General features: G+C 49.9%; 1 long non-coding RNA gene across 1 annotated transcript in view; it reads right to left on the reverse strand.

Annotated features, from left to right (window-relative positions):
* Gm14812 (predicted gene 14812) overlaps nt 1–13,640 on the reverse strand; it is a 38,467-nt gene extending 24,827 nt beyond the window's left edge. Inside the window, exons 1-6 of the long non-coding RNA NR_033544.2 lie at nt 13,567–13,640; nt 6,898–7,078; nt 6,239–6,344; nt 5,981–6,101; nt 2,799–2,942; nt 1,965–1,992 (exon numbers count right to left, since the gene is read on the reverse strand). This is a non-coding gene — a long non-coding RNA (predicted gene 14812). The remainder of the gene's footprint in view (nt 1–1,964; nt 1,993–2,798; nt 2,943–5,980; nt 6,102–6,238; nt 6,345–6,897; nt 7,079–13,566) is intronic.
* Between the last annotated feature and the right edge of the window lie 7,825 nt (nt 13,641–21,465).

A 21,465-nucleotide genomic window follows, 5' to 3' on the forward strand; every position in this document is an offset into this window, starting at 1 on the left:
TCGCACAGAGCCCCTCAGACCTCTTTCCTTCAGTGACCTGCCTGAAGCAGCTCCCCAGACACCCACAATTCCATCCACACCACATTTGAACACACAGTTCCCAGGGCATGCACCCCTCTTCTGTCTCATAGGAATTCTGACATGCAGCTCCTATTTTAAAGATGAGACCTCTGAGTCCCAGGCAGTTTTATACTTGTATTGGAAGGTAAGCTTTTGCACATCTAGTCCATATGCAGTCTGGGCTAGCTTTGGCCTTCCCACGGGCTGTCACTCTGGTTCCAGCTCCATGCCTTTTGCTCTAGACATTGGTTTCTTTGCCAACCCCCAATCCTATGGAGCTAAGAGAAACATAGCCTTCTGGGCGGGCAGGCAGGCAGGCCAGGCAGGCAGTAGGGCTGTGAGTGTTAATTAACTGTTTCCCCAAAAGCTTTGAAGATGAAGGTTCCTCCAGGAGTGTGGGGGGCAGGCTGGCAGGCAGGCAGAGCTGCCAATGAGTTGGGGCGCCAAGTTGCTATTAAGGAAAATCCCCAGCTTCTGGCCTCACTCCACCCGTGTCCAAAAGGTGCTGCCAGTGGACTTTGCAAGCTTTGGGGATTCTATTATCTGTGCCTAGACGTGCTTTCTGAAGGTGTGCATCTCTGGGAGAAGGAAGCTGCTACCCTGGTCTCTGCCAGGCAAATGGGGGTAGAAAAGAGGGACCCCAGACTGGAGGCAATACAGGTTCCAGAGCCATATGGAGGTGTTAGCCAAATATCCTTTTCAGGAGCCTGTCCAGCTGGATGTAGAGGGTGAGGCTGCAGGATATGTTGGCTCAGCTATGCCAGGACTTACCCCTCTGCGGTGGGCCTGACCAGGAAGGCAGCTCTGGGCTTAAAACCTTGGAAGGGTGGTGCTGGGATCTGCAATGGCTTTCTCTGCCTGTAAGCCAGAGCCCACCCTCTGAGAACTGATCGTCCAGGTAGAGGGACAGAGTAGGAAGATGCCATGTAAACATTTAGCACGGCAGTCTCTTTTTAACAGTGAAACATTTCTTCATACACTGTAGTTATACACAGCCTAACCAGCCTTTGTGAGGGGGCTGGGTCTCAACATGACTCAGAGCAGTGGAATACAAGATGGCCATTCAAAGGAGTAAGGTAGCCACATGTGCAGTGTGGAAGGGTGTTCCGCATTTGCTGTTATGTTAACATTGTCAGGAAAACATGATTATGCATGGAGTAAGGTCCCATTCATGAAAATAAAAGCAGTGTGTGTGTGTGTGTGTGTGTGTGTGTGTGTGTGTGTGTGTGTTGTATTTGTAGTGTCCTGTCAGCCCTGGCCTACAGGTTTGGCCTGTGGCTCCATACTGAACTAGTCTTCTTGGTCCAACAATGGAAGAACTATGGGCAAGAGGTAAAAATGAGTTCCCAGTGGGGCCAGGCCCTTGCTGGGGCTAGTCACTTGTTTGCCAAGGGTAGCTTTCAGTTAATTGGAGCCTCCAGAATTCATCCTGTTCCAACCTCTGCCTCCACACCAGCCAGCTTTTTTCCTCCTGCCAGTCAATTCAGGGTCTCTTCTGCACTGAAGGCTTTAGTGAGACAAGTCAGGAGCTAATAGTAAGTACATGTATTTGCATGTATATGGCGCATGTGCACATGTGCATTCTATGCACACATGTGAATCCCTAAGAGGGAATAGGGGAGCCACAGGGCAAGCCTCCTGCTTCCACAGTCTGATAGCATTTGATGTAGGGCTCCAACCACACACGCAAAACCCCAACTTGAACTAACTTGAGCTACCTAGGAATTTGTCCCATGGCTCATGGAACTAGTGGGTCAAACAGACTCAGACTTGAAGGTGGGTAGAAACCAGAGAATGTAAAAGGCTTTGTGGAACAGAAGACAAGCACAAAGTCTGACTTGTAAAGGACACAGCCTGGTCAGGACATCAGCGCTGCCATGCATACCACAGTGCCTAATACTTACCATCCATCTAGTAACGGTTGCACAGGACCTGCTAGGAAATACGGGTGCAAGTTCAGTGCAGTTCCCACCTTTAACAGCTCTTACAAGGCACGGCCTTTGCCTCCACTTCGAGCCCCAAGACATAGGTATGCACCTCCATGCACGCAGATTGGAATCTGGAGTCTTGCCTGTCACTTCCCAGGTGGCAGGAGGAATCTGGATTAGCCTCTGCCCTCCTCCTTTCCCCACCCACTGAGTGAGAGAAGTCCGTGCCTCACTGCTGTGCCTCACTGCCACTCCGGGAGTAGGCTGCTCTGGGCCACAGCAGCATTTTTTTGGGTCTCCTCTCTCCCAGCTAAAGAACTCAACCCTCAGCAATCTCTGGGCTCAATTTAGAAAGGGTGCGTGTGGCCTTTGGGCCAGCTGGCCTGTGGCAAAGGCAGGGTGAGCTGTGGTCACATTCCCTAGAGGCTTTCCTGCCAGCTCCCTGTGAAGCTGGCACAGATCCCTTGGCTGCAGCCTGCAGGAAGAGAGCAGGGGCTCACACACACATGCTTTTCTGTGCCATCCTAAGCCCCGCCCCAGCCCTGCAGCAGTGCAGCACTAGAGTAGAAGAGGGCTGCAGGCGGTTAGTTGGGGTACCTAGGACATGGAAGTGCCTTTAGCCTAAAGGGCTGGCCCTTACCTTCTCTTGCACTACTCCTTCTTTGGTAGGAATTTCTGATCAATGAAGGTGTCCCTTCAACTGTAAGGGCACGGGTACCAGAAGCAAGCCTTTTCTAGGCTATAGGCTACTTTGTGGATGCCTGGCTTCTTGCCTCCACTAGGGAGATTTTAAATCTGAGAAGCACGCACCTTAGGGGCCACCATAATGAGAGCCCTAGGGGAGTCTGGGCTGCTCCTTCAAGGGCCACACGATGTACGATGGTGAAGCTCCAGCCTGGAAGGATTATCAGTTCTCTGGCCTCCCACTTTGAAATCTGTGATTTGGCCTCCACACTAAAAGAAAAAAAAACAAAACAAAAAACCAACCTATAGCCTGGAGAAAAGTTCTTCGCCTTTGGCAGTTGCTTGATGTGCGGTAGGTAGTGCCAGGACAACACAGTGCAAGGGAACAGGGAAGAGAGACCTGCCGAGGACAAGCCCCAACCTTGCTTCTCCTCACTATGTGACCTCTTTTCCATTACAGCCTCTACGGACCAGGTTTGCTAGAGGCTCAAATGAGTCAAGGGATGGAAACAAATTTTGGAACACTAAGAATTTATTGGGTGCTCACGGTGCTGGGCATAAACCCTCTATAGTATTAACTCACTTAAGTCTCAAGACAAGTCTGGGACCTGGTGGCCTATTGTTTTGGCACTTTCAAAATGGGATGTGGGGGAGACCTGGAGCCCAGAGTTAATAAGTGACAAAACTGGCTTTAAACCGAGGCTGCCTGGCTCCAAAACCTTTCCCCTTAACCACTACGCTGCAGTATAAAAGACTGCACATGCCTTAGTATTATTTTTTAATAACTGCTTCTCACTAAGGCTAGTTGTGGTTGGAACTCTTCAGAGGGAACTCGAAGGCAGAGCAAATGAAGATTGAGAAGAGAGAAATCAAATGTCTGAGTTTTTTTCAAGGGTCTGCAGAGGTCAGCTCGAAAAGCCTGTTCCCTATCCACTACTTTGGTCGTGGGGGCACACGGTGGCTGCGACAGTTCTGGCAGGGATGGGGGTGAAAGGCAGGTTGGTGGGGCAGGAGCAGAGAGTGAGCCACTAATCAGAAGCAGCGGGCCTGTCCGGGCTGCACCCGACAGTTTGGCTGGCTCTTTTGCAGCCGCACTGCCGAGTGCCTGCTGAAAGGCCCCTGCTCCACCCTGGAGCTACCGGCGGCGGGCGGGCGGGCCTGCTCGATGATGGAGGGCCCATGAAGCCCCTCCCCAGAGGCCCGCTGCCTCTCTGCTTTGATAGCCAGTCCGGGCAGCAAGTCCGCAGTCCAGCAGCTCCTCCGGCATTGAATACATTCTTCTCAGCCAAGAAAGAACGCGGAGAGCTAAGGGGATCCAGATGTGGGATTCTGCTGGGCTTGAACCCCAAATACCCCAAATACCAGCCAGGCTACAAGGAAACCTAGGGACACACAGGACCTTTCCTGAGGGCCTGGACGCCTGTGTCAGCCCTGATAATTCTAGTGTGGGTGTGGGGGCAAGAGCGCAGTGAGGCCTCTGAACTCTGAGTCCGTGCTTGGTCCTAATGTTGACTGCTGGGGGCTACTGGCCACTTGCCTCGTAGAGTTGATTAGTAAGTAGCTGTGAAACCCATGGAGAGGTTGTTGCATATGTTTAGAGTCATAAGCCTTATGGTCTCCTGAGAATCCACTACTCTGCTGAGACAGGGTTTTGTCAGCCTCAAGGCCAAGTGTCATAAGACATGAACGTCAACTCCAACTCCATGTCTTAAGGCATGACCTTGAGCAAGCCATTCCAGTTCTCTGGGCCTCCCTTGTCACAATCCCTCCAATGGAAGTATGTGTGGGTATCCTGCCTTGGGAGGAAACGTGGGGTTTGGCCCTGGGAGTTGGAGCATGGTACATGGTAGCATGAAGGAAAAGGAGGCCAAGTAGCTGGAGTGTCATGCCTCCCACTTGGAGGTCCATGCTACCTCCTCCTCCTGCCAAAGGCAGACCCTGGCTGAAACAGTCCTTGCTGCTGAAGCTAGAGCCTGAAAAGAAAATGAAGTCAGGTAAGTCTGGGTGTGTCCTCAGAAGTGTGCTTTTGAGAGCAGGTGTCACACAGCCCATGGGACTGTGTTCTTCAGTAGGCTGTGATTCCAGACCAATGGACATCACATGCTTATGTGATAGCACAGGGCACGGGAGGGCACGGGAGGGCACGGGATAAGCGAATTCATAACATAATATGATGAACTTAAAAAAAAAAGTCTCCCTATCCCCACAGCTCTTTTCCAGCCTCCAACCAGCCAGGAGAGCCTGAAATTACACCATTAGCACTTTACAGTAAGTTATTATTTGCCATTGACACCACAGTGTGAATTAGCTGATTAGCTTGCTGGAGGACTGCAAGTTATGGGAGGGGAGTCATTTCCTCTGCAGCCTGGCAGAGAAGATCTGGGCCCAAGTCAGGCACAGAAGAACAGAGCCAGGCCACCAGAGCTGAGGAACCGCCAGGTCAAAGACACCAAATCTACAGTGTCACAATGAGAATCAGAAGGCCCAGGTTCAAGTTCTCCCATTACCACTAATCAAGCAGTGTGTAGGTCATACAATTCGGTGCCTTGGTGTCCTCTTGTATACAAGAGGTGGGGCCTGTCCTGCATGAGGACAAGAAAAGTAGAATTGATCTCTTAAGTTCTGTCCTGTGGAGAACAGTCAGTGATCCTCTGAACTAGGCTCAGCCAGGGGTCCCCCATGGTCCCAGGGGAAAGAGCTTAGAAAAAGAAACGCTGGAACTTAGGAGTGACAAGTAGGTAGTACCCAATTCCTGGTCTACCCAGGCACAGAAAGGTAGATAAAGGAAAGGAGGGAAGGAGAGAGGGAGTGAGAAGGCCAACTTGAGCCTATCCCCCTCACTGCATTCCCTTTTAAAATAAAACCCATTTATATATAAATGTTGGCCTGATGCCCAGTCTCTGTAGAAAAGCTTTTCTGTATTAAACGCTACAATGAATTAAATTAACCATAATGATTTCTTTGTGAATGGAAACCTCTCTCTCTCTCTCTCTCTCTCTCTCTCTCTCTCTCTCTCTCTCTCTCTCTTCCCCCACCCCCTTTTTCTTTGTGACATGGTTTTGATCAGGTTTCCCCTTGCTCCTCAAATGTAACACGCCCCAACTCCCCCACCTCATCTCCCATCCCCCAACATCCCACATGATTGGCCTCCCAGTGAGTGACCAGTTCTGTGAGCCTTTCCCAAGGTTAAACAGATGACTTGTAGTGTCCAATGTAGAGCAGAAGTTACCCAGCCGAGGGGGGCTCATGTGTGCTATGGAGCCAAGGGCATGTTCTAGGAAAAGCATGTGCCCACTGTAGTTTCCTACCTGTGCAGGGAGTCTCTGAGCATCACTCCTATTTGGGCTGTAAACTTGATCAGGTTGTATTGAGTTTAACACTTTGCTAGAAGAAACTGGAAAAGTGCTATTCCTGTGGTAAGGGATGCACCTGAATGCACACAAGAGAAGAAGATATATTAGGGGCCTTCATGAATGAGGCCTACTTGAGGACATATCTGCTTTCCACAAATCTCTAAGCATGGCTCTTGGGACTTTTGTCCATGATTCTTTGGTGCCCTTTTTTACCTGCATATGTGAATACACTTGAATGTTGATCGTTGGAGCTTTCCTGATCCCCACACCTGAACATACAGAAAGAAGTCAGGCCTGAGTTCTGCCTGCCAGGCATTCCCTGGGAGATGGTAAACAAGTAGTGGTTAGAAGCTGGGCAAGGACTGCTGGCTAGTGGAACCTAATGGTGGTAGCTTTGAATCTGGGACCAGACCAAGGGTCCTAACAGCAATCTTTCCCATGGGCATAGACCTTGGTATGTTCAAGGCCCTTGTATAGGCATGCTGCCATTTCTCCCACACAGCAAGCCTATAAAGCACATGTTATTATACCCAGTTTACAGAAGCGAAGACAGTTTCAAACCTCTGGTACCAGTTAATAGCCTAGCTCTGCCCAACCCACTTCAAATTCCATCTCTGCCAGGTAAGCCACAAGCAACTGTTGATTCCTGCCCTCCAGCTGCAGCGCGCACGCGCGCGCACACACACACACACACACACACACACATCCCTGCTTTTCTACTCCCACCCCAAGGATGTCTTTCCCATACTTCTACAGTCCCATCTGTGCCAGGACAGGTGCCCAGTCCCTTTTCTCAAAAACACTGAGTCATTCTATGTGCTTCTCCCAGTGCTTCCTCCTTTCCACTCCTAAAGCCTGTTACCATCTCTTACCCACAGTGGTACATCTCTGGTTCTGCTTCCTTTCCCTTCCCCCTCCTCCTGCTACTTCAACCAGTCTTCCAGGTTGACACTGGGACTTCCCCCAGATGGTGGTGCTGTGGGAGAGTGGGGCTGATCTCCGGCATCTCTGTCCCTCCTTCGCGTCTCCTCACACACAAGCGGCCATGCAGTCCTAGGGGAAAGATGGGAGATGGTTCACTGTAAAATTAAGAGTCAACTCCAGTATTTGTGTTCTTTCTTCTGCCAAGCACTGTTGTGATAGATGAACATTTTATGGTAGCTCCAGGATCCATCAAGCTTGGAGAGGCTGAGATCAAAGCCAGGGACTGGTCACAGCAAGTACACACGTGAAAGTGGAAGAGAGAATGTGCTATAGTTTGGGTAGAGATGTGAGATGGAGGACTAGCAGGACTATGAAATCTTTGTGACCAAGGTCTAAAAGCCTATGGAAAATCAGGCCCTTGCAACCACAGAACTCAGCAGGCAAGCCCCAAAGACTCAGCCCAACAAAGGTAGATTTCTCCTGAGGGCCTGGCATCCCCTAGAAGCTTTGTGGAGGGGGAAACACAGCAGCCTGGGAAAGGGAAAGCATCTTGAGTCACATAAGATGCAAAGGGCAAGAACGTGGGCTCACCCCTACCCTAGTCCTTTCCCTCAATGCCCTTTAGCTGGTGGGTACTGGCTTGGTCCTCAGGCCTGGAGAGTTTATACCTGTCTTTTGTGAATGGCTAGCCACTCAACTCTTGTCTCGGGGCTGGGGGCAGGAGTTGGGGGTTGGGGGTTAGGGTGGGCTGCCTAGCCTTTATTCCTGTGGATGCCCCTTCATGGATGGCAGTGGCGGTGGGGGTCATGCAGGAAAGAGACCATGCAATGAGGCTGGCCCCAGAAGAGTTTGGCAGAGTGCCAGCAGGCCTGCCCTGGCACAGAGATGTGAACGCATGGCCGTTGCAACTGGCCTAATTGCTATCTCATCAGCTCTCTGAGGGGCTTAGTCCAGAGCCAAGGAAGGGAGGTTTCTGCTGGAAGACATGAGGGAGCCGGAGGAGAGGTGGAGAACCCGGCACTTTGAAAGGCATTAACAAACCCCAGCATGCCCAGGGCAGAGACCCAAGTTTAGGGGTTAGGAGGAGAGGCAGGGAGAAAAAAAATAGCCAGGAGGAAGAGACTAAGGTTTCCATTAGCCAAGCTCAGCTTCCCCTGTGACCTAGTGTCTCCCCCTAGCTGGCATTTTGTTCTCCTTTTCCTAGGGTCTCATTGGACTTGTAGGCTTTTCTACTTGCTGTTGGCTTCCCCAGACCATTACCGTCAGTCTCCCTGACTACATCAGCACCCCCTCTTCTCTCTGAGGATGCAGAGACCTAATTATAGCAAGCAAACCAGAAAATTCTCAGCTACATTTGGTATGCCTGACTGGCTCCTGCTTCATGGCACTCCATTTCCGAATCCTTACCTCTCTACTTACGGCTCCCTACTTTACATAATCTTTCTCTCACATTCGCAGGCCCTTCCTCAGCAAGCTCCTCCAAGGCTGGGGTCCTCCAAGTACCTTTTCAAAATGTGCCACCCTATCGATGTTCCCCTGCTTGATACTCTCAACCATGCCCGTGGCTTCCACCACCTCCTCAGCCACTGACTCCTGTGTCACCTCAACCTGGACTCACTCCTCTAAGCTTCAGCCTGCATAGACATGTATTGAGGTGCGTTAAACTTGCCTCTCCTCAAATCGAACCAACAGTACCATTTGAACATACTAGTTTCATTTCTCTTAGGGGCAGGATCTCACCCCACCAATCCACCCAGGCTTCTAGCTAGAAACCTTCTCTCTTCCCTTTCTCTTGCCTCTCCCATCTAATTAATTACCATGTCCTGCCAATGCAATCCTCCTTAATAGCTCTGGAATCCATCCCAAGCATTCCATACAAATGCTGCCTTTATCATTTCTCTGCCACCAGAGTGCGTCCTCTGCTGAGCAGCCTCCACACCACAGGCAGTTAAGACCTTTTCTGTGTGCTCTTCCCCACTGAAAACCTGCTGGTGACTCTCCATTGCCTCTAGAGTCATAGCCAAGTTCCCAAGCCTGGCAGATTGGCCATTAGGTTCCAACCCCCAACTCACCTGGCTCATCCCCTAACCCCAGCAAGACTCCTGAGCTCAAGTCACATGCCACACTTGGCATCCACTTCCATTGGTAAACATCTACAAACACAGGCATCTGGGATCAGAGGATGGTTAAAAGTCTGGGCTGGGGATGGATGCAGCTCAATGGTTAAAGGGGTCTTCCTTTGTCTAGATGCTGCAAGGCTCTAGTTCTGAGTTCCTCTCTCAGTGATGCAAAAAGGAAGAAGAAGAAGAAGAAGAAGAAGAAGAAGAAGAAGAAGAAGAAGAAGAAGAAGAAGAGGAGAGGAAGAGAAGGAGGAGGAGAAAAAGAGGAAGAGGAAGAGGAAGAAGGAAGAGGAAGAAGGAAGAGGAAGGAGGAGGAGGAGAAGGAGAAGGAGAAGAAAAGAAGAAGAAGAAGAAGAAGAAGAAGAAGAAGAAGAAGAAGAAGAAGAAGAAGAAGAAGAAGAAGAAGACAAATTATAGGTAAATTTTCTCTGAGTTCCTAGATGGCAGGGTAATACACAATTATAGCCCCAAAACTCTGGCAGCTAAAACAGGAGGAACATGAATTTGAGACCAGTCTGACCTACCAACAAAAGAGTGTGCTGGGCTGATGAAAGGGCTCAGTGGGTAAAGACATTCACAGCCAAACCTGACAACTTGAATTTTATCACCAAGAAGGAAAGAACTAATGCCTGCAAGTTGTCTTCTCACTTCCACATATAGTGTGGCACACATGTGCATGCATTGCACACACAATAAATAAATGTGTAAAGAGAGAGGTGGGGGGGGAAGAATGTGTTCTTAGGGGCCTGATTAAGTAGCTAGGATGATGACTTCAGTGCTTTGTATCTGTAAAATGGGGCTAGAACCAGTTATCCCATAATACCAAGTTTCTCTTATACGAGACTAAATTTGATCAAGTTTTGAAGCATTGGAACAGCAAATGATGAATATTAACAGAAGGGTTCTAGAGAGATGCCTCAGAGTTTAAGAACATGGGTTACTCATGCAGAAGACTCGAGTTCAGTTTCCAGCACCCACATCATGTGGCTTACAACTGCCTATATCTCCAGCTCCCTGGGGTCTGATATCTCTGCTGTCTATAGGCAGTCGCACATGTGCATATACCCACACAGAGACATACATGCATACACACGACTAAATATAAATTTAAAAATCAATTTAAGGCCTGGAGAGATGGCTCAGTGGTTAAGAGCACCAACTGCTCTTCCGAAGGTCCTGAGTTCAAATGCCAGCAACCACATGGTGGCTCACAACCATCCGTAATGAGATATGACGCCCTCTTTTGGTGCATCTGAAGACAGCTACAGTGTACTTAGATATAATAATAAAGAAACCTTTTTTTTAAAAAATCAATTTAAGAAATGCTGTATATGTATCAGCTACAATTCTTGCTTGAAGCACCATCTTTGTGAAGGTACCTCAACCTCTGAGATTATGAGCAGTGCCTCTGTTCTGGGGGTCCAGAGGGCTGACTGACTTGTCACAGCTGACACCCTCTGCCTATTGTTTGCCTCTCTTCTCTTGCTACTTGATATCAAGATAACTGCTCAGCTAGGTGTGCAGCTCAGTGATAAAGTGCTTAGTGTGCACAAGGGACTGAGTTCCAGTCCCAGCTCCCCTACTCTGAGAAATGGGGAGTATTGGTTTTCTTACTTTTGCATCTGCATCTCATATTGTGATTTTTTTTCATCTGACTCTCCAACTAGCCAGGTAAAATGACACCATTGTTGCTGTCATTTGAGAGATGAAGGAATTTCCTTAAGATCACACAAGCTAGAAATCTGCATGATGCTTAAACTTAACTAAATCCAAATTTGGAACTGCCCAATAGCTCAGTGGGGCAGTACCTCTCAAGATGTACCTTCTTCCCAGCACTTGAAAGGAAACAACAGTTTAACAAAGGTAACGAAGTCTACAGGATTCCAACCAGGTGATGTTTCTCCTTCTCCTAACTGCCTAGGTGGGGAGCAAGTTTGGAAACATTGCCCTGAAAGGAAGGAGTAGAGGAGCTTTGTATGGGCTGGCTGGCTAGAGGAGACACAACTCAGGGGCAAGGACAATGCCCTCCCACCCATCTGTTTGAAGCCTACCAATGCTGGTATGTGTATTTCAGTAGTGGTGCCAACGCATGTGGCAGACACATGTGTAATGAGGTCATGCCAGAATGCTAGGGATGGAAGCCTTCATCTCCAGAGTACCCATTCACCTCTGTGTAGTCCTCCAGGGTTTCCAAGGTGCTCTTCCATCTTTATTTTGTTCTTTGATCAGTTGTGTGCACCTGGGACGGAGTAACCATGGCTCAGCTAGGACAGTGACACTATCAGAGCTGAAAATCCAACCCTTACTCAGCACAGAAAGTCTTTGACAAGACCCCACTCCCTTCCTTCCAGCTAGGAGCCTGATGAGATGAGGACTGGGGGGGGGGGTTGTTCCCCAGAGAAAGAGGGATGGAAATGAGGTAAGGTTGGCCATGAGCTCTGCAGAGAGAGACACTCCACTCACTTTTACATCTAGCTCAAGCCTCACAAGAGATGGTAGAAGTGGAGTGCTTGATGCTTCATTTAGTAGAGTTACTCAATGCAGAGCCAACATCAGACATCTCTGTTGCTTATTAACTAGAAGGCCTTGAAAAAAGTCGAATATCCCTCCATACCTCTATGATCCTCTTCTATCAGACTGAGACAATCTGGTCTGCCTTGTAGAATCGATGTAAACATGAGAGTATGTGTGTAAAATGGCGGACACATGAATCAGTAGGCACTAATAAATGACAGTCATTAATCTCTTAGATTTGATCTTGGGGGCACAGTGATAAAGACTCTGAAGCCATCTGGGTTCCAAGGTTGTTTATTTTAAATATTTCCACCCCTCTCCCCATCTTTCTTTCCCAGGTATGGAGGCTAGAAGGGGACATTGAATGTCCTCCACTTATTCATCTCTGCCTATTCGTTTGAGATGCAAACTTGGTTTCTTAACCTACCAGTTTGTAATCTTTGACAAGGGACTTGACTTCTCTGAGCATATGTTTCTTCAGCATGAGGCTGATTAAAAGATTACATGAGTGAATATTTAACTGGCTCCAGGCACAGAGTATATATAGTCTGAGCATCATTCTATCAGCCAAAGGCTTGAGAGGCCTGAGCTAGTGTTCTTCTCCCAAGGTCTCACATTCCTTTCATGAACAATAAGCTAGCATTTATCCTCCATACCCGTCCTGAGGGGCCCTGCCTAGAGGGGTTACTGTGAGCAAGCATGACTTTATCCAAGATCTCCCCCTCTCCCGCGCCCCCGAGACTCCTCCAGATTAGGCTAGAACAATCCAGAACCTTTCAGAAAGGGTTTTGTTGGTCTTGGCCAGCTCAGAGAAAGAAGCCTCATTGTATCCCTGTAGAGTCAGAGGTAAGAGGCTGCGCAGAATCCATCCTCACCCACAGCTCTGTTGCACCAAGGCAGAGTGGCCTACTTCCTGGAGCCTCCAAGGCAAGGAGACCAGGGTTGAGGGCCCACAGCTGGAATCCAGGCCACTGAAGGCAGGTGATGCCTGAGGACCTGTTCTGGAGTCATTTACCTACAACAGGCCCCCGGGAGTCAGGATGCATTTGTCCAGGTGCCTGCCCTAGACTCCCGCAGCTCCACCCACCACAGTGGCCACCACCGCCATGGCGGTCCCGGGAGGCTTTCAAGGACCCGGAAGGAAACAAGAGCTCAAGCCCCTGGCCTACTGGGGTCAGCGTGTGGCTGCTGGCGCGGGCTTTCACTGCGGCGCGGTGACAGGCGCATGTAAATGACCCCTGGGCGCTCGGCCCGCCCCGCCCCCCCCAGCCGCGTGGAGGGAAATGGGGAGAGGCCCAGGAATTGTTTGTAATTAGTGTGTTTTTAAAGGCTTTTCCGCGAGCCTTTAGCCGAGTTTGGAGGAGGGCAGCTTGCCAGGGAGCATTGAAATGGAAATCCTGGGTTCTAGGCGGGACACTTTTGGAAGGAGATTCTTCCCAGAGAAAAGGCCAGAGGCCTGCCCCCCCACCCCCCCCACCCCCCCCCACCCCCGTCCCTCTGTCCACCGCCCTTCTAGCGTCTTCGTGGTTCGGCCGGCCGGGCGAGGTGGGCGGCTTTGTGGAACCGCATTCCTGCCCACAGGCCTCAGAACCTGCAGGTCAGCAGAGCAGGAAAGGTTGCTGCGGACGCCCGCAGTTGCCACTGCCCCCCACCCCGAGCAACCTGTCTCCCCTCACCCCCCAAAACCCGGCCAGAGTTACCTCCTCTGGTTACCCAGAGGTCGTGTGTGCATATGCAGCTTTGCCAGACCAGAGTGAGTGGCAGTTGAAAGCTTGCAAAGCTTTTGCACATCCACCGGGCCAGTGGGCCTTGCAGAAACTCGAGGGGCTACCGTCCATCATTATCAATTCGCAAAGGCGTTGAGCAGAGGGCGCTTTGAGGAGGCGGGGTTTCTCTAGCAAAAATCACAGAGCTGGGCCTAAACGCCAGGCCAGGTCTGTCTAAACCCTCAAGTCTGGTAGGACGCCTCGCAGCTCCTCTTACCCAGGCTGCTGCTCCCACACGGTGCTGACACGCAGGCAGGACTGTTGCGGTGCAATCCCCGAGCCTTGTGGTCTAGGATCATTTCCTGTGGCCTGAAGTACTTATTTGCAAGTTGTAAGGACTGCCCGGTTTTTAGAAGCTTCGCTGAATGCTTCCAGCTGGGAATTTAACCTTCTCAGACCCAGCTGTGGATCTTGAGAGCTCTCTTAGTTCCCACCCATTTTCCTAGAACCTCCAGACATAAATTGGGGTGCGGGGGCAGTGGAAGAGTACCGGACTAAGATCCATCCGGGAGGGATACTGGGGCCTGCTTCTGCCAACCACTTTCTCTGTGACCTCTCTGGACCTCTCTGACCTCAAATCAAGGCTAGGAAAGAGCTTGCCTGCCCCTGTGTGCAGCGTGGGCCTCTTGTTTTTACTGCAACAGGGAATGGAACTGCAGTTCAAGGTCTTATAAGAACAACGAAATTGCTGCTTACAAATTGCCTAGGTAGGTCCTTGTGAGCAGGGCATAGAAACCATCCCCAACCCTTTCCCCACCTCTCCAGCACTAGACAGATAGACAACTTGAGGCACAGGGGGATGGAGTGACTTCCTTAGGATGAGAAAGTTAAGATTAAAAATCAGTTCAGTAGTGGTGGTACCAGTGGTTGTACGGGGAGATTTCCCACACATCCCCATCATTGCTAAACCACTCACAATACAATTGTAGTAATAATTCAGATTTAAAATCCTGTGTAAACCACAAATGAATTTATCTTCGAAAACCCTGCTGTGTGTAAGTCTCCTGTATTATTCATCTTCTCAACACACCATGTTCTTTGTGAATCTCCAGAGATGTTCAAACTCTCACTACACTACTTTGGCCCTTACATCGCCCCTAGAGCAAAATGGTGGCCATTTGCCAGGCAAGGGCTCTCTGTATTCCTCGGCAGCCTCCTCCCGTGTCTGAACCTCAAGCAACCTCAGGGACCTACCTGGGTCCAGGGCTAATGCTGGGGTCTCTTACTCCACCCCTCATTTAACCAAGAGGCCTACTCAGAGGCTGTCCACCCTCCTTGCTTCTGTCCTTCCTTTGGTTCAAGAAGTCAGAAGTCCACAGAGCAGGGGCTGGAAGTTATGGCAGAGTAATGGAAGTTTCATCCATATTTCAGAGGTGGCTCTGCATGTGTTTCCCTGGTGTCTCGCTTCTGGAATGAAGCCTTTCTGAATCTGCCATCACACACAAAGCATCAAGGAACTGGAGCATGTATATTAAAACTGCCGAAGGTCCTTAGAGATCCCTAGTTCACCCCTCTCCAGTTAGACCTGGAGAAACTGAGGCCCAGAGGAGGGGCAGAAACTGAGAAAGCTGGCAGCAAAACTCAGACCAGAAATCTCTCCTGTTTTCACAGTCAGTATGTTTCCCCACCCTCCCACCTACCCTGCTGCCTCCTGAATGTAAGTGTAGGCTCGACCATGTGTGTGTTAATACAGCTTGATAGCTGCTGGGAGGGTCACCCATGGAGCCACACACCGGCCCATTCAGTCTGACATATACCCCAGCTGGCTTTCCCCCAACATGCACTCTGCCTGCACACTCACTGGCACCTCCCCACCCCTTTCCCTCCACCCCTCTTCCTTCACTATCCTTGCTTAAGTGCATCCAAACTGATGTGCCAGGCAAACCCCGCCGTCTGCACCCATGTCTCTTTGTTGATATGGATGCCCACAGCTGTGCACAGAAGCACTTAAAGGTGCTGGGGGTTGGGAATCTGGGAAGGTTGCATGGCACAGAACTGGCATGCAGATGAAGGTGGGTATGAATATCAGATGAATCCAGAAGGCTCTGGCTAGGAGGCTGGGAGCCCAGGCACACCTCAGATAAAGCAAACAAGGGATTATTCCTGTTTGGAGGACTAGACAGGAGACATGGCTCCACAGCCTAAATGAGATACTCTTGAGCATGGAGTGCCTAGAGACCTGTCTGTGGGCAGGCGAGATGGCTCAGTGGGACTGTTCTTCCAAAGGTTCTGAGTTCAAATCCCAGCAACCAAATGGTGGCTCACAACTACCTGTAATGATACCTGACGCCCTCTTCTGGCATGTCTAAAGACAGCTACAGGGTGATTATGTATAATAATAATCGAGAGAGAGAGAGAGAGAGAGAGAGAGAGAGAGAGAGAGAGAGAGAGAGCTGTTCTTATAGAAAGAGGGTCGGAGCAGGTGGGGGAGTCATAAGTCAGAGAAGTGTGAAGCCGATAAACCCTTTGGGGCTGGGGCAGGAAGATGGTTCATTTGGGTAAAAGAACTAACCATGCAAGTCCGGTGAGCCACGTTCCCTCCCCTGGACCTAGATTTAAGAGCAACAAGAAAGCCAGAGGGGGTAGCATACATCTCTCTGTAACTCTAGCACTCCTGCTGCAAAATGGGAGGCTAAAATGTACAGCCACAAGAACATCGAGAGAGACCCTGTCTCAAGAAGATGGTGGGAATCGGCCCCTGGTAGGTGTTCCACACACATGTCACTCACACTCTCACACAAATAATTAAATAAATAGAAATCTAATAAGACAACTATCTTGGGCTGGATTAGGTTGGGCATTTCTAAGTATCCTGTGGGTACCAGTACAGGGTTATTAGAGGGATGTGGGAATGAATGGATGAATGAATGAATGAATGAATGAGCTCTGATACTATATTCTGCTTGGGCCTAACTAAGCCCATGTCAAAACCAAAGCTGGCTTAATGTCATTGACCACTCAGGGAAGGGTTAATAAAAGCTAGTAACCCCAGGAAAACAGCAGAGTTGGAGGGTGCTGCCAGTCATACTGGTCATCCTGTCAGAGTGGCACCCACCAAGTAAGGCCCTTTGGTGACCATGTAATCTAACATCTCCTCCTACAAAGGTCTTAGATGAGAAATTGAGATTCAAATCAGACAGGAGCATGAATTATATGATTCTGGAAGCCATTATTGACAGGGGTCAGTAAAGAGTTAGGTTTGTTTTGTTTTGTTTTGTTTTCTTCTCTGGCTTGGGTACCCTAAATGTCACCTCTCTGCTGCCATTATCCCTTGCATCCCTTGTAGTCCCTGGAGTGTGCAGAGGCTTGAGATACTCGGTTTACTGGCTTCTGGGTATAGGAGAGACATAGGAAACATAGCCATAGAGGCAGCTCATATAGAAAGAGGCTAAGGGTCACAATCCTATCCTGTCTGCTCTGATGACACACATGGTCCTCACTCTCAAAATGTCTGCAAAGAAAGGGTTAGGGTCCCTCTCCCTCTCCACCGAATACACCCACATGCAAGTACTTGTAGTAGAGAGACTCAGGGTAAGTGACAGGGTCTTCATCTCTCAGTGGGGCTTGGAGCTGCAACTAGAGAAGAGATATGCATATACAAGTGATGGGAATTTTCCTTCTTAACATACAATGCTGCTTGCATAAGTTCAATTGGCTAGACACTGTGGGAAGTAAGTGTTCAGAACTTCAGGCAAAAGCAGGAGGCAGGGAATAAACAGCCACAAAGCCCCAGGGTCCCAGGGGCTGCTTTCCAGAGGACATCCTGTGAGTTGGGGTCTAGAAAGGAGGCAGCCAAGATGGCTTGCTTTTTGGACTGGACTGCTCCCCCTGGGGGCCTGCCTTCTGGTCAGATCCAATCTTTAGGTTGGGAGAACAGTGGTTGGATAATTAGCAGAGCCAGGGCTTGAGATGTCATCACATGGGCTGAGGAAGTCTACAGAGGAAAACCAGTGCTTTGCCCTTTTCTCTTTTCTGTTTTTCTTCCTTTCTCGCCCTCTTTTCTTCCTTCCTTCCTTCCTTCCTTCCTTCCTTCCTTCCTTCCTTCCTTCCTTCCTTCCTTCCTTCCTCCCTCCCTCCCTCCCTCCCTCCCTCCTTCTTTCTTTCTTTCTTTCTTTCTTTCTTTCTTTCTTTTCTTTCAACAGAGTCTCATTATGTACTCTAGGCTGGCCTTAAACTCACAATCTTCCATACCCCAGTCTCAGCCCCTCCAGTGCTGGGATGACGAATGTGCACCCCTATACCTAGCTTGAGACATGGTATTTTCTTCTTGGTACTTACAGTTTTGAGACGCAGTATCATGTACCTCACACTGGCCTGGAACTTCCTATGTAGCTGAGGATGGCTTTGAATTTTTAGTCTTCCTGCTTCTATCTCCCAAGCACTAAGCTTACAGGTATGCCACCACACCCAGTTTCATTCGGTGCTGAGGACTGAACCCAGAGCTTCATACATGCTAGGCAAGCCCTTTACCAGCTGAGCCAAATTCCCAGCCTGAACTTAAGTTTCGAGTCAGTGTCTCACTATGGAGCGTGGGGATGACCTTGAACTTGCAATCTTTCTTCACTAGCCTCTTTAGGACGGCAGGCATGTGTCATCACTCCTGGTCGGAAGAAAACTCCTTTGATCCCCAGTCATTACCAACTCTTGTCTTCTCAGTAGTCCCTGTCAGTGTGGGAACGCATTACAGTTTAACAGAAGGCCCAAAGAGCAAGAGAAGCAGCCAGAATGCTTCAGCTGAGCCACCCAGGAGATGTTTATGAGAATAGAACTGGCTGGGGGTCAGGCCACCAAAGGCCACCTTCTTGATGGGCACTAGGCTGCTCCCTCACAAAAGTCTCTAGGCGAGGTCAGCCTGGTCTACAGAGTGAGTTCCAGGACAGCCATGGCTACACAGAGAAACCCTGTCTCGAAAAACCAAAACCAAAATAAAACAAAACAAACAAACAAAAAACCCAAAAGTCCCTAGGGAAAATAGGCCCAATAGTACATGCACCTAGGCCATCCAAACTCTGTCTCTGAAACTTAGCGTCAGAGGCCACAAACACTAAACTCTCTGCCCCTTGACCCTCAAGTTTCTTGAAGAAAGAATTCCTCGTGCATTTATCCTCACAAGGTTTCTGGAGGCAAGTGTCCAGAGAACTTCATTTTCTTCCTGCCCACTTCTGCCCTTCCCACCTTCAGAAAACTCTCACCATTCTGGGGGAGGTGGGATTCCTTGAAAAGAACCCATTCCAGTCCCCAAGCCTCCCCTATTTCAAATGTTGCTTTGCCTGCCCCCCCTGGAAAATGGGGAAGAGGGATCTGGTGACTGGCACCCCTGGGTCCTTAAATGAGAAGCATGTTTGTTTATAGCCAGATGAAATCCATCCGCACTGCCACCCCCTTCCCTGACCACGTCTGTGTATATGGCTCTGAAGTTCCTGCCACGGCCTCTGCACCAAGCTGGTTGAAGAGGTGGGGTCCCCTCCTCCCACTTCTCCCAACCTTCCCACCCCTGCATTCCCGAGAGGCGGGGCTGAGGCAGCTGCCACAGTCAGCGTGGCAGAGCCGCTAGCTCGGTACAAATCAGAAACACATTGGAGGCAGGACGGGCGGGAGCAGACAGGCCAGGGCTGGGGCCCATTAAGTCCGGAGCCCAGCCGGCCGAGCTGTTTACCGTCTCAGCACAAGGTTTCAGGTTTGCCTCCTGATTGTTTGTTTGTTTCAGAGATGAGAAAGGCCAAAGAGGCAGCTGACAGGGACCATGGGGGGCACAGGAGGAGGGGACAGCAGAAGGCTCTGGCTTTTCCCAGGCCCCCCCCCCCCCCCCGCCCTGGAACTCATGGAGTGCTGCAGAAGAGAGCTGCCTCCTTTCCCTACCCCCACCCCAAATTCCAAACAGATGTGCAGTCAGATTCTTCCTCTCCTTGTTGGGGGAAACAAAAGAAATTCAAAATGGGACCCTAGAGACACTCCTTTCAGGAGAACCCAAATATACAGAAGGGATGAAAGGGAGATACAGGAAGGACTTCCGGAGGTGCAGGTGAGATGGGAAAGATGAAGGGGGGAGCTTGCCCCTTTCCCCACAGACAAGTTCCTAAAGATTCCTCTCCATTGGATAGTTAGGGGAGGGGTGCTGCCTGGAAAGATGATTGCTCTGGGAGGTCCCACCGAATCTCAGATGCAAAGGATTCAAAGATGTCCTCAGACATGAATAGAATCTCTATATCTGGATTCAGTGAGTCCTGACTTAATCAGAACTGGCAGCGGGGATACCAGAGCACAGCCCCTCCCTGAGATACCGGGACTCCAAGGCCCAGAGAAGGCGACAGAACAGCCTTGGATGAATATACAAGCACAGTCCTCCTGGACCCTGGCCTGGGATCCCCAGTCTCTCTCTCTCTCTCTCTCTCTCTCTCTCTCTCTCTCTCTCTCTCTCTCTCTCTCCTCCCTCCCCAGCACAGCTTAAACCTGCCTCCTTGGATCTGTGCAGTGTCCTCTGGGCCTCTGCTGTCCAACCACAGCTCTCTGTGAGAGAATTTTTATCCGTGTCCTCTTGCCTTGGCCAGCTCCAAGCATGTACAACCCATCGTGGGCAGTGTGTCTCAATGGTAAGCACCTGGGCAAAGGCAACTAGGCTATTAGCTAGGCTGTTCCCATTGCACCAAGAGTTTCCTTCCTCCTCTCCCTTCTGTCCTCTTGGTCAAGTTTGCTCTTATTACCCAGTCTGGAGCACACACTGTTGCCTGAAGTAGACCTCAGGCTATCTATGGATGCTCTATGGTATTCCAAAGGGGTGGGGAGGGACACACACACAAACACACACACACACACACAGAGAGAGAGAGAGAGAGAGAGAGAGAGAGAGAGAGAGAGAGAGAGAGAGACAGAGAGAGAGACAGAGTCCATATGAGCTCCATGATATAGACATGCTTGTTCATGGTATATGCACACATACACTGTTCACAGAAGCATCTGGTAGACTACCAGCCTGAGCTAGGTCTGATGGGCACAGCACCATAATCCAGTTACCCCAGAGACTAACATAGGAGGACCAAACTTTCAAAACCTTCCTGGGCTCCAGAGAGTTCACTCCCAGCCCGGCCAATGCAGTGAGACCCGTGTCTCGAGATGTTAAGAAAATGTAAGAAAAAGAAAACTGGGGATATAGTTCAGTGGCAGAGGGCTGGTCCAACATATGTGAAACCCTAGGTTTAATACCCAGTCCCATGATCAGATCAGATCAAATCAAATCAAATCAAATGACTACCAGTCTATATGGCCTATTGGCTGCTCACAGATCTTGCCCCCAGAGTTTGAAAAATCCTGACAGCTGTTAGTGAACCCCAGTGCTGCCAAGGTCATTTTAAGGAACATGTTGAAGGGAGAGAAATGGCCTCTCCCCTCTCTTCTCTCTCTCTCTCTCTCTCTCTCTGTGTGTGTGTGTGTGTGTGCGCACACGCACGTGCATGCACATAAACACATAGACACAGAGACACACACAAGCACACATCTTCATTCTTCTTTCCCCCTCCCCTCCGCATCTCTCTTTCTCCTTGCAGTAAATTCTAAACAGATGGGCCAGTCATCTCTCCCACTTCTGAAGTTGAGAGGGAATATTAGCCATGGGGGAACCAGAAATCACTCCCTTCCTCAGACTAGCCCATCCCAGCCTCTCTGAGCCTCCTTAGCCGGGGTCTCTTGCTTCACTGGATTGATTGGATATTTAAAAAAATATATATGTCCTTAGTCTTTTTGTTTTGTTGTTACTATTGACACTTGTGCTTTCCTCCTTACGAGGCCACAAACACAGTGGGGGCTAGGGGGTGGGGCAGGGCACACTCTCTAGGACCCTGCTAACTGAAGGGCCAGACCCAGACTGAAACCTCCTTCTGCTGGGGAAGAAAAGCGAAGCCCTGGGCATGACTGGGCATACAAATGGAGTGGTGTGGTGCCTGCCTATACCAGCGCTCTGAGGCTGGCTACAGCAGACACAGAGCTGGCAGCTCTCCGAGCCCTCAAGTGCTGCTTCTGGCTTTGTGCTTTGCAGCAAAAGCCGAGGCTCGTTATTGGAGCTATAGACAGAGGGATTTCTATGTCTCCATGTGATTTTTCCCTCTCCGTGCCAGGGCCCACA

The sequence above is a fragment of the Mus musculus genome, chromosome X (assembly GCF_000001635.26).
Source record: "Mus musculus strain C57BL/6J chromosome X, GRCm38.p6 C57BL/6J".
Lineage (NCBI taxonomy): Eukaryota > Metazoa > Chordata > Mammalia > Rodentia > Muridae > Mus > Mus musculus.